Below are 12221 nucleotides of genomic sequence, written 5' to 3' on the forward strand. Positions count from 1 at the left end.
ATATATATAAATAGAGGAGAGACAGAGAGGAAGATCTTCCATCCGATGATTCACTCCCCACGTGACCATAGCGGCCGGTGCTGTGCTGATCCGAAACCAGAGACAGGAGCTCTTCCGGGTCTCCCATCGGGTGCAGGGTCCCAAGGCTTTGGGCCGTCCTCGACTGCTTTCCCAGGCCACAAACATGGAGCTGGATGGGAAGCAGGACTGCTGGGATTAGAACCGGCGCCCATATGGGATCCCAGCACGTTCAAGGCAAGGACATTTAGCTGCCAGGCCACGGTGCCAGGCCCATGAATTTATTTGTTACAATGATTACCTGCATGTTATTTCCCCATAGACTTTATTAAAACCACCTAAAACAACACTATAGTGAGTCACAATATTTCATCATTCTCAAAAATACTTCCCTTAACTTTAGGGTCTGTGAGGTAAATTAAGAAAAGAAAGTTGTTCATCCATGGCATCATGATTTTTGATACTGTTCTAGCAAGTGTTCATCTGACTCTGGGCCTGTTGATCTTTAGCACTGTTCCTAAAAATTATACAGTAGCTTCCATGAGGAAATCTTCAAGGCCTACATAAATTTTTATGGGCCCCGCGCTGTGGCCTAGCAGCTGAAGTGCTCACCTTGAACACATCGGGATCCCGTATGGGCGCCGGTTCTAATCTTGGCAGCTCCACCTCCCATCCAGTTTCCTGCTTGTGGCCCAGGAAAGCAGTCGAGGACGGCCCAAAGCCTTGGGACCCTGCACCCGCGTGGGAGACCTGGAGCAAGTTCCTGCCTCCTGGCTTTGGATGGGCTCAGTTCTGGTCATTGCACTTACTTGGGGATTGAATCATGGACAGAAGATCTTCCTCTCTGTTGCTTCCCTTCTCTGTATATCTGCCTTTGCAGCAAGAACAACAAAAAGGAATTATGTGTAATCAATGTGTTCATCGTATTTTATATGCTTTCTCAGAATGTACTTTTTTGTACCTGTTTTTACATAAGTCATCGTTTGCTGATTTCTCCTTTTTCTACATTCCACACGTGTCCTCCCCCTTTTTTATGATGTTGGGTTGGCAAGACGTTGACAAAGCAAATATGAGAAATCTCTGTTTCCCTGTGAAACTTGCTCGGTGTGGAGTTCTTTGCTGGTTAGAATCTTAACGCTGTGTTCAGGCAGCCCTTTCCGTCCGTCAGGTGGCATGCTGCCATCTGTGGAATGCCGGAGCACTAAGGTGGATGTTATGTTTAAGAAGTTTAATCCAGTTCGGCAGCTACATACTGTTCGTTTGGCCACACAATAGTTTCATTCCGGGATGGATTTATTATTCGTTTGGGAGATGCTGTGCCCATGTGTATTCGTGTGTGTTTATATTCTGAAGTGTTTGTTTTAAATTATCTTTTGAAAGATTTCTTTATATGATGAATTTTGCTATTTATGTTACTCTCTTATTGCTTCAACAGTGTATTCAGGGATAACTTTGTGATTTGCAGTGAAAAATAATTCTTTCAAATCCACATATTAAAGCAACTTTACTCACTCGGGTCCTAGTTGTGATTTTCACAGACCAGTTCAGTTTGCTCTTTTCCCCCCGTGATATAGTTTCTTAGACTCAGGGATTTCCCTCATCCCTCCCCATTCCTCTCCCCCAGTTATAACAGTGCTTATGGTCCTTCACCTACAGTCACTGGGCGGTCGTCCTTGTATTGAAGTGTATCCTAGCGTTGTAGACATAGACAGTGATGTCAGGTCCATGATTCTATTGTCAAGAAATATTTAAGAGTTTACTCTTGAAATAGATTTACCATGGATACAAGTTTCTTTGCAACAAACATATCTAAAATTTTCCTTTTTTGTTTTTAAAGATTTTTCTTTATTGCAAATTCAGATATACAGAGAGGAAGAGAGACAGAGAAGATCTTCCCTCTGACAGTGCATTGCCCAGGTGACCGCAATGGCTAGAGCTGAGCCAATCCGAAGCCAGGAGCCAGGAATCTTCTCCAGGTCTCCCACACAGGTGCAGGGTCCCAAGGCCTTGGGCTGTCCTTGACTGCTTTCCCAGGCCACAAACAGGGAGCTGGATGGGAAGCAGAGCCGCCGGGATCAAAGCCTGCACCCATATGGGATCCTGGCACGTACAAGGTGAGGACTGCAGCTGCCAGGCCACTGAGCTGGGACCTAAAATGTTGCTTCTTTAAAAATATATCTAATATAGTTGACTATGTAATATAGTTGTCCATCATGTCATGAGTACCAAAATAAGAGAGAGCTAAAGAGTACTAGGAAAAAAATAATAATTGAAAGTGAAGGTTGAATGATGAGGTAGTGACTGGCTATATTAAAGAAAGCAATACAACAATTATGCAAGCAATATAATTGTGAATGCTCAAGTAAAAAATAACTTCTAATTATACCTGTAACATGTGGTTCTACTTACAGACACTGATTACAAATGTCTGATATAATAAGAACTGGTTGGTATTTAAGTTTACCATCGATGCTGGCTTTGTGGTATACAGATAAGCCATCGCCGTGATGCCAGCATCCTCTGAATGTGTAAGCTCAATTCCTGGATGTCCTACTTCTGAAATAGCCCCTGCTGGTGGCCCACGGAAAGGAGGCGGGGATGGAATAAGTGTTTGGACCTCTTCTACTAGTTGGGATTCCTTTTCTTAAAAATGTTAATGTTTATATTGTTTACGTAGTTGAGAGGGATGTGTGCATATGCGTGCCTCCAGTTAGAGTCGGGAGGGTCAAGGCATGGAGGAAGTGGGTGGGACAGTTCAGTTCTTTGTTCTTTGTTTTTTTCTCCTGTTGGTGAGGGGAGAGGAAGAGGGCTGCTCCTTGCTGCCAAGCTACATCAGCATCCAGAGATGGGGGACAGACATTTGATGACGTGTTAGAGACCCTGATGTGGTAAGGAATGTTCCAAGAGTGCTACTTGAGTGGCTTTGATAGTTCTGAGACCTCACTGGCTTTGTTGCTCCAGGGCTGCCATCTTGCCACAGACTGTTGGCTGACCAAGTCCACCTCAGTGCACTCACAGACCCAGACACTTGCTGCAAAAGGATTCCTGAATGAAGCTCCTGGACTTGCTCAGGGTATGTGTTCACCTGGTTAGTGAATCAGTAGATGGAAGATTTCTCTGTATTGTTTTGTTCGCTTAGTAATTTTGGCTTTCAGAAAAAAAAAATGCTTAAACTGAATAGGATTTGCTGTGTAATGGTTGATATTGACTAGCTTTATTAGGTATATTTTAAAAACATTGACAGAGATAAAATCTCCATATACTTTAGATGTTATTCTAAAAATTATTAAAGAAGTCTCAGATCACTGTGATAATAGAAACTGTAGAAGGAATCTTATGTCCCCCAGCCCAGAACCTGTGGTTATATGCACCTGCACCATGCATTCTTTTTTTTTTTTAAGATTTATTTTTATTATTTTTGTATTGGAAAGGCGGATATACAGAGAGGAGAGACAGAGAGGAAGATCTTCCGTCCGATGATTCACTCCCCAAGTAAGCGCAATGGCCGGTGCTATGCCGATCTGAAGCCAGGAGCCAGGGACTTCTTCCGGGTCTCCCATGTGGGTTCAGGGTCCCAAGGTTGGGCTGTCTTCCTCTGCTTTCCCAGGCCACAAGCAGGGAGCTGGATGGGACGTGGAGCTGCCGGGATTAGAACCAGCGCCCATATGGGATCCCAGGGTGTTCAAGGTGAGGACTTTAGCTGCTAGGCCACGCTGCTGGGCCCTGATAAAAATAAATAAATCTTTAAAGAAGAAAGAGAGGAAGGAAGGAAGAAAGTCACATCAGCTTTGTAAGTCTACCCAGATAAACTGTCATACTATATATTTAACGGTTATAAATCAGCCGTACGAATCTCTTGATATCCTAAAACATCCCTTTGGGTACACAAATGAAGCCCATAAGACAAGTATGAAATTTCATGTTGGGTGATGTTAACTGTGCAGCAAAAGCGACCAGACCACCTCAGTGACTGAAGTACAGGAGCATCTTACTGGTTCTCAGTCGAATGAAATGCCTGTGAGGCGCCCCTGTCAGTGGAAACCCACTGCCCCCTGAGCACAGCAAGTCTATGGAGGCCAGGCCTAAGCAGCTTTAAAATGAATCCTTCATTTAGTGTTCAGCTCTTCTTTTGGTCCTAACGTATTAATGGCTATAGGAAAAACAGCAGAAGATCTGAAAACAAAATTGGGGCAATTTTTCCTTCCACATCCTCAGTGGTGGGAAGGTCTTGTGATGTGTTTGGACCTAAAGATAAGGAGGGAGGGACTTTCTGAGAGTCCTTCAAGTCAAAGTTGTCAGGAAACTAGGTCTGCCTTAGAGTTTCACTGACGCAGAGGCATCAGTGACGTGACACACGTTTAGAGGTCTGGACACATGGCAGGACTAAAGTATCAGCACAGCGGTACAGCCTGTGGCTGTGGGAGACTGGGTGGCCTCGTCTGCAGGGACCTTTAAGAGAAATCAGGAAGCCTTGTCGGCCAGGCTGAGGCAGTTGGAGGGCATTGGTTCCTGAGGTTCTGTGACATCGCCCGTGTTCTGATTCCATGGAGGTAACTGTCGAGTTACCTGGCAGGGTACTCTCACTCTTTCAGAGGTTGGGCGACTGGCAGGAGCTTGTGCTCTTTGCTCTGACAACCGACTGATTTGAGATTTCACAGCTTTTAAGAGTTGTGGGCGGTTCCATAACCGTAAGTTGGGAACTACAGTTACTGTCACCTCTCAGTCTTAATGAAAGTGGTTTCACTTGATTTGTTTGACTAATTCTTGGCTTATGTCTCTTCTTTCTAGTCCTTGGCTCTACCTGTGTCACCTTTAACATCACTATGGCACTGAATCTGAATCCTCCATCCGATCAGGGAATAAAAAATAACATGGTAGAGACCAAGGAGGAATCGTGCTCCCAGTCGGCGGAATGCCAGCGGGAGCTAAAAGGCTTGAAGAAGCGACTTCTTCGGGCTGAGGCAAATGCCTATCTACTGGCCAAACACCTTCAAGAACATCGTAAGTTTTGTGGCTGTAACCCAAAAATGTGCAGAGTATTTGATTTCACTTGTCTCCCACATGACCGGCCTGTCTTCCTTGGTTCCTTTATTCCCTCCATCCAGTGCATTACATGCTCTTATTTTCTGAGAAGAGGAGAAGTTAGTATTTCACATGAGAATGAAATATCAACTTCAGCAGATCTCCCATGTTTTCTTTGTGGTATAGGGTGGGGAGTGAGGTAGAATCCCACCAAGGGATTCCTGTTACCATCAGGGAAGTAGCTGCTTGTGTTTGGAGGAAGCCAGGTAATTTTCCTTGGTCTCCTCAGTGTCCTGTAGCAGATGGTGCGGATGTGTCACATCAGTGGGCGTTCAAGTCTAGGGTGAATGAGCTCCACTCAGTCCAAGTTTCTGTTCAGTTTGAACTGAAACAAACTGTGATGGTGACATTATGGGATGTGGGGTCAGAGTGCACAGTGATGCCCTATGGCAGTAGAGGATTCACTCTGCCCTGAAAGTTGGCATCTTTAAGTAATCCCGTCAAGAACAGGGATTGCTCTGGTGAGAGAAAGTGTGTTCCTGGAGTACAGGTTCTTCCTGAAGAGGCAGAAAGCACTGGAGCCTGTGATGTGGCAGCTTAATGCAGAGGGCAGAGCAGGGCTTCTGGCACTTCTCTGGGCTCCACTGCAGCTGGCTCATTGTCTGTGTATCCTGGATGGCTCATCTGTTGCCGTCATGTTACTTACTTCTACCTTTGGATGGTTACAATGAACCATAAGACATATTTCACACAGGCCTAGGATGAAGCTTTGCATGGAACATATGTCATTTGCCACTTAGTAATTCTACTATTTGTTGTCAGCATATGGGTGTGCTTTGCTCAAGTTCTTTGTATCCTGTGAATTAATGATACACTTCTATCCAGATGTGATCTTTTATATCTTTCAAAACCCCACAAGCGTGACAATTTCAAATCTCCAACACCAGAGAACTGTCCCCAGTGCTGGGAGCTTGGCAATGACCTAGGGAATCACTCATTTGTGCCCCTACTTCGTGGATTCAGAGTTCATGATTCAGAATGGGAGGTCAGAGGATAGCAGTCTGGTCCTGTCGTGTGCCAGCTCTGTCACCTGTTAAGTTGCTTTGTCCGCATTTGAACTGCCCTTTGTTCATTTTCTGGAAATACAGTGTTTTGGCAAGCTTTCTTTCCAATCTTTGCCAAACTAGTTGATAAGAATAAATGCTACCATGATTTCCATGATTCATGACTAAAGCTGATGCAAGTGAAGTTGAACATCATGCCGTCTGATTGTTGTTGATACTTGTTGCTGATTATCTGGCTGGACTTGTCTTTCTCCATTGTCTTTGATTTTTATGTTTTATTTATTCTACCATTTGCAAAGCCATTGAGTTTTTGGCAAGTATGTCGGTTGAAAGTAAACTATTTAGCATGCAATACCCAATATATTGAGTTGAAAGGAAAGATAACGAATTAGAGAATAATTCCTGAATAAAAATGAACAAAATGCAGATTATCCAATGTCATCTCTCAGGAGGAGGGTAGGGTAGAGAAATACACATAAGGCAATCAGTGCATTATCACTGACCCTGGTGGAGCTCCCCATCCTAAAAGACGATGACCTGGGCAGCTTGGCCAGCTGTCCACTGAGCAGGCATGTGTGTGTTTGTGTGTGTGTTTTCTCAGGATGTGAAGGGTATAAAGATCTGATTGAATCCCTGCTGAGGGAGAAGCCTCCGTTTCTGGCAGAAGATCTGACATCTGCGGAGAACAGAAAGTAAGAGGGCCCCCTGACAGTAGGCGGGGGAGGGGGAGGGTGAAGGTGAGTGCACCCCTGATGTGGAGCAGGTCAACTGGGGAGCCAAGAGCTGGTGGGGCAAGGAGAGGGGCAGGGACCTATATGGTGGGCACATGCCTCATTCAGATTCATGGAGCATGCAGAAAAATGATGGGCTGCAATGGTTATTTAGAACTTCTTTGCCGTTAGCAACAAAGAATTTCTTAACTGTAATGTAACATATACAGTTTAACAAAAGAAGCTGATCAGCTTAGGAACATTTCGTTTGGACACAATGTTGCAGGATCACCACCTCAATCACTCCATCTCCCGCACATCCTGACTGCTGTGGACACTGCCTTAGGGTCACCCTGGCAGTCAGTCATTCTTTCTGATGAACACAGTTGAACCTGGCATGTATCTTACGCCTTTGTGTCTATTCACTGCACAGCACACTCATTGTATTTTACAAGGAAAAGTGTATGGTTCAAGTGTGGAAGTGAAGGCTCGTCTTGATGAAGGAGCTGGGGATGAGCCCTGTGAGCCCAGGGTCCGGGAGTCTCACAAGGTCTCCATCTAAGGAAGCTCCAGCTCAACTGTTGCCTTCTCTCTGGCATGAGTGTTTTCCCACACAGAGGCTGCGTTGCTGGTTGGAGGGTTCTGAGTACATTCTCACCAATTCTCTGTGTGTAGACACACAGAGAACATATTAAGGATCCCTTTCCACCTTTGCCTTGTCCCTGCTGTCTTACCTTAGCAAATGCTGTGTTCCAATTCAAGATCTGCCGCAGTCACAGGAGTGGAGAACTCTTTGTCTCCTTATCCATCAAAACCTCCAGGACATTCTCAGCCAGCAGGACTTTTGTAACAATCACGGCCCAGACTTATCACTGAGACTCGCTGAGCTGCTGGAGCTGACAGATTATCTTGTTGGGAAGTTCAGCCCAGGTAAGATGACCGGGTTCTGGTGACAGAGAATAATTGACCCTGGAGCGGGGGCATCATCCTCTGGGTTGTAAAACTCGGGACAGATGCTGTGGCCAGAGGCAGTGTGTTAGCCGCACTAGAGTGATGGAAGGCCTCAGCTCTACCCACAGCCTATTTTCACACATAGGTGCTTTCCTGTTTTTCTGTCTCCTTCTCTATAGTGTAGCTAAAAATGTGTTACATGGTAGATGTAACACTCAAATCTGAAAGTCACTTGTGCCTTTTAAGTAGGATGTGACCCTTGACCCATTGCATTGGATCAGGTACTGGAGATTCTCACCCTTCTGGCCCCAGGATGTCCCAGAACAAGAAGCTTGTGGTGCTCGCTCACCCAGAAGGGTAGACGTCCCTGAGGGTCATCGACATGTGGTTGGCTACACTCACAATGTCCTTCCCTTTGTGATGTGATTTACAGCTTCACCGTCGGACTCCGTGGATGGTGACAATGCCCTAGATGCGTCGAAGGACATGTAAGACTCCAGAATGTGTGGAACTCGGGTTTATGGATTCCACATGAAGTGTCATAAGAGATGAAGGATGCACACCAGGAACCCATGCACTGACACTGATGAATCCCCTCCCATCTTTGAGGACAACATTGCTAACCACCCCGGACGTCCCCACACGTACCGCTCTCGTCTTCCCACTCTGTCTCAGAGGCATTGTCTGGGTTGGTTTGCATGCAGTGGCCTGTGTGTGCCCTACCGGAGGCCTTGGTGGCTCTGTTGAGGGGAGACAGATTCTTCTTTGTTTTGTGTTTATTTCCCATGCATGTGTGGGTATCCACCATGGGTGGCCTGAAATGTGACTAAAGAGAGCCTTGAGCCAGCAAGCAAGGACAGAGGAAATGGCGAGGGAACTGCACTGGGCCAAGGGTGGAAAGGTTGAGAGGTGGGGTGCTCAAGCTGTTCAGCAGGTACAGTTGTTGCAGCCCAAGATGTGACCAGAAAGGGATGTTTGCTCTCAGGGGCAACATACATCTGGAGAAGGAATAGTGGCAAAGCCCTGAAGAGGGCGGTGCCATTGGCCATCGCAGTCCTTGGCTCCGTTACCAGACAGGCAGCAGTCTCCCCCTCTCACATGTTCTCCCTCCACTTCTGTATCTATCTATGTCCCTGACTCCAGGAGCCTAGGGCAGCTGCCCTCTTGGCCGCTTCTTGTGCCCTACTGCTCTGGCCACAGAGGCTCTCTGCCCACTTGGGATGGTAGGAAGATGTCAGCCAGAGTGCAGTGCCCGACTCATGAACATCCCTTGCCTCACACCCCAACAGGTCCAGTTGCGAATCACCCTGCCTGGAAGGCCTCGAGGTGTGCCCTGAGACCACTGGGGAAGCCCGGGCATCGTATCCCATGACCTGCCAGGTGGCCACCGAACCGCAGGAGTCTTTGGATTGCAGTGGTGATCCCACTCAAGAGGATCACTTGGCCCAAGCTATCTCTCTGGGCGGTGAGTCTCCCCAGGGACTTGGGCTTCTTTGTCAATCAGGGTCTCTTGAGGACATGCCCGCCAGGTTGTGTTGCCTCCTGCTGCCCTGTGTCAGGGCAGCAGGGCACAGGGTCAGTCCTGACCGAATGCAGACTGTTGAGGCCAAAGCACAGCCATGCTAAAGCTCTGAAAATACCCTCGTGATGGGTCATGCCTGGCTCCCTTTACCTCCCCTATAACACGGTTGCTGCACTTCAGACACTGTGCCTGCTGCCCCAGATGCTCGTGGCTGGCACACAGTCAGCTGGTTGACACAGGTATGGTGGGCTCATGCCCACACCTGCCTGCTGGTGACACTTCTGATCGCCAAGGTCCTCAACATTTGCACCCACAGCCTTCTACCAGACATGAGGCTCAATTCCTTCTTGTAAGCCCACTCACCTCTGCATTTTGAGATGGGTTGAGTGGATTCAACCAATCTAGAAGGCAATGCCATGTTCACTCTCAGTATTCACACCCCAGTCTATTGAGCTGAATCCTCTCTCCTTCAGTAGACGCTAAATGCAAGCCTTCTGTACACAGGTCCTGGGTGCCAGGATTACCTTGACGCTCTTCACTTATTTTGCCTCCACCCAGATGCATTGACTTGGCACAGTGCTGGGCCTTTGTTTGTGTGGCACAGGGATGGATTTCTGAGCCTTGTCTCTCAGAGGCCAGATGGGTTGTGGCTTGGTGGCGAGAGTGTGGGTGCAGATGTGGCCCTAGATGGTCACATCCCTCAGTGATCTAATGATGTGTATGCTTTCTGAACCAATGGACAGATGGTGTTCCTCTGGCTCCCGTTGAGATGGGCAGTCCTGACAATGTCTTAGATCCTCATCCTTTTTTACTGGGATGTCCCAGGGCCACAAGCTTCCTGCTGCTTCATCCAGAGATGTAGAAATCCTGTGGGTCGTCCCCACGTGGTTACGTATACTCACAGTGCTCTTCTCTGCTTAATGTGTTTTGCAGCTCACCTGCTGACCTCCTCAGATGATGAAAATACTCCAAATGTTTCTGAGCACAGGTCAGTCCCAGATCACATGGCCGCACATGTTATAGGAATGTACATGAGGTTCAGATATTGGAAGACACATATTTGTCCCCAGGGACCCTCACCACCCAGGTTAGCTCAGCCCTCCTGTCTCTGAGGACAACACTGCCCCTTTCACTGGCCTGCCCAGAGATGACCTCTGCCTCCTCCCTTCCTTTGCCACTGGGTTTGCTCAGTTCCAGTGGCCTGTGGAACAGTCTTCTGTGACAGCAGTGTCTGCAGGGCTTCCTCAGAGGAGACTGAACATTGTCTAGCCTGCTGTTAATTTCAGCTGGAATCTGGACATTCCTTGTGCAGAAGGTGCAAACAGGGACTGAAGCAAAGCTCCAAGCCAGCAATAAAAAGCTGAGCAATGCCCCTTTGGCCCTGAGGTGGGCAAGAGGTGCCAGAGGTGTAGGGTGCTGCAGCAGAGCCTCAGTGCATTGGGGCAATGTTCACTTACGTGGGTGAGACACAGCTTCTGCAGGAAGTATGGTGCGTGTCTGTGGTGGGGGTTGTGGCCATGGTGATCGTAAGAGGTCTCGGCTCCCTTCTCAGGCAGGAGGACTGCTGCCCTGTGGCCAGGGATGGGAGCTGCAGCTTTTCCTGTGTTCTTATGGACACAGATAGGTTCCTTTTGCGAGGGAAGTTAGGACAGAGATGGTAGGAGACAGGAACCCCATGTTTGGACTTCTTGTTCCCTCCATCTCCAGCAGGCTCAGCCCTGAACAACCTAGGATGGAGCAGATTGATGTCCCAAATGACTCAGCAGTGGAATCCACTTACTTGTATAGTGTGACCACACACGTGGTGACCTCGTACAGCCAAATCTATTCCAACGGGGGTTACCATGTGGAAGAACACCACATCGTCATGTCGGTCAGCTTCAGTGGTGAGTGCTCACAGGGCAAAGGACTCCCCTGTGACACAACGACTATCCCAGTAGATAGCCACCTGTCCGTCCTGCTGTCACCAGGCCCTAGGCAGTTACAGGGGCTACAAAAGGACAGACGTTCAATGCTGTGGAGCTTCAGGGGTTAGATTTGAACACACACCTTGGAAAAGGGAGAGTCTGCAGCTCAGGCAAGCCCCTGGTCATTGGGTCACACCCAGGTGATGCTCCATCACCTAGCCTTGGGCCTTGTTGCCCATGAAGTGCTGGCCAGCACCAATACAACTGGTAAGGAATGGATGCCAGTAGCCTACAGCCACATCCTTTGTGACATTCATGCCTAGATGAAACTCAGAACAGTCTCAGCTCTCGGGATCTTCCTCTGTGTCCACCTGCAGGAATTGGCACACAGTGCCATCCACAGTCCTTGTGCTCCATTATTTCAGAGATGAGTTGACTGAGCTGCCCAGACTTCTAAGCACCTGCCATGCACTAACACTCATTATATCCAAGTCTCCTCTGTCAGGGGCCACTGATGTGGAAGGTGTCGTGAAGGCTGCAGGTTCCAGGTAGACCAGAGGCACAGTTAAATGCCATGCCTCCACCCAGTAGCCACATAAGGCACAGGGCAGTGTTTTGCTGCCTTTTAAATTGGATGGGAGAGGGCTGTATTACAGTGTTAGCACCAAGAACCAGACTGTGGCTGCTGGTGAGAATAGGGCTGTTAAGATGCTCTAATGATTGCACACACTCACTTCATAGGAGGTGTGCTTGGTTTCCTACCCCACTGGCTCTCAATCAAAGCAGGTAGGGTGGGTCCGAGTCCTTGGAGATGCTCCCACCTAATCTGGGGATGTCCTCAAGCCAGGAGATGGCAGCCAGGAGGATGTAGATATGCCTGTGGCCATCCCCATAGGGCTGGGTGACCTGCTGATGGTGCCTTTCCCTGTTTGGTACAGCTGCCCAGACGTCAACTGCTGCAGACGGACCTGATTCTCCACAGCCTGGGTAAGTCTGCAGACCATGTGGCTGCTTAATGCAGGTATCC

The sequence above is a fragment of the Ochotona curzoniae genome, unplaced genomic scaffold (assembly GCF_017591425.1).
Source record: "Ochotona curzoniae isolate NIBS_2020 unplaced genomic scaffold, NIBS_Ocur_1.0 scaffold_2476, whole genome shotgun sequence".
Classification (NCBI taxonomy): domain Eukaryota; kingdom Metazoa; phylum Chordata; class Mammalia; order Lagomorpha; family Ochotonidae; genus Ochotona; species Ochotona curzoniae.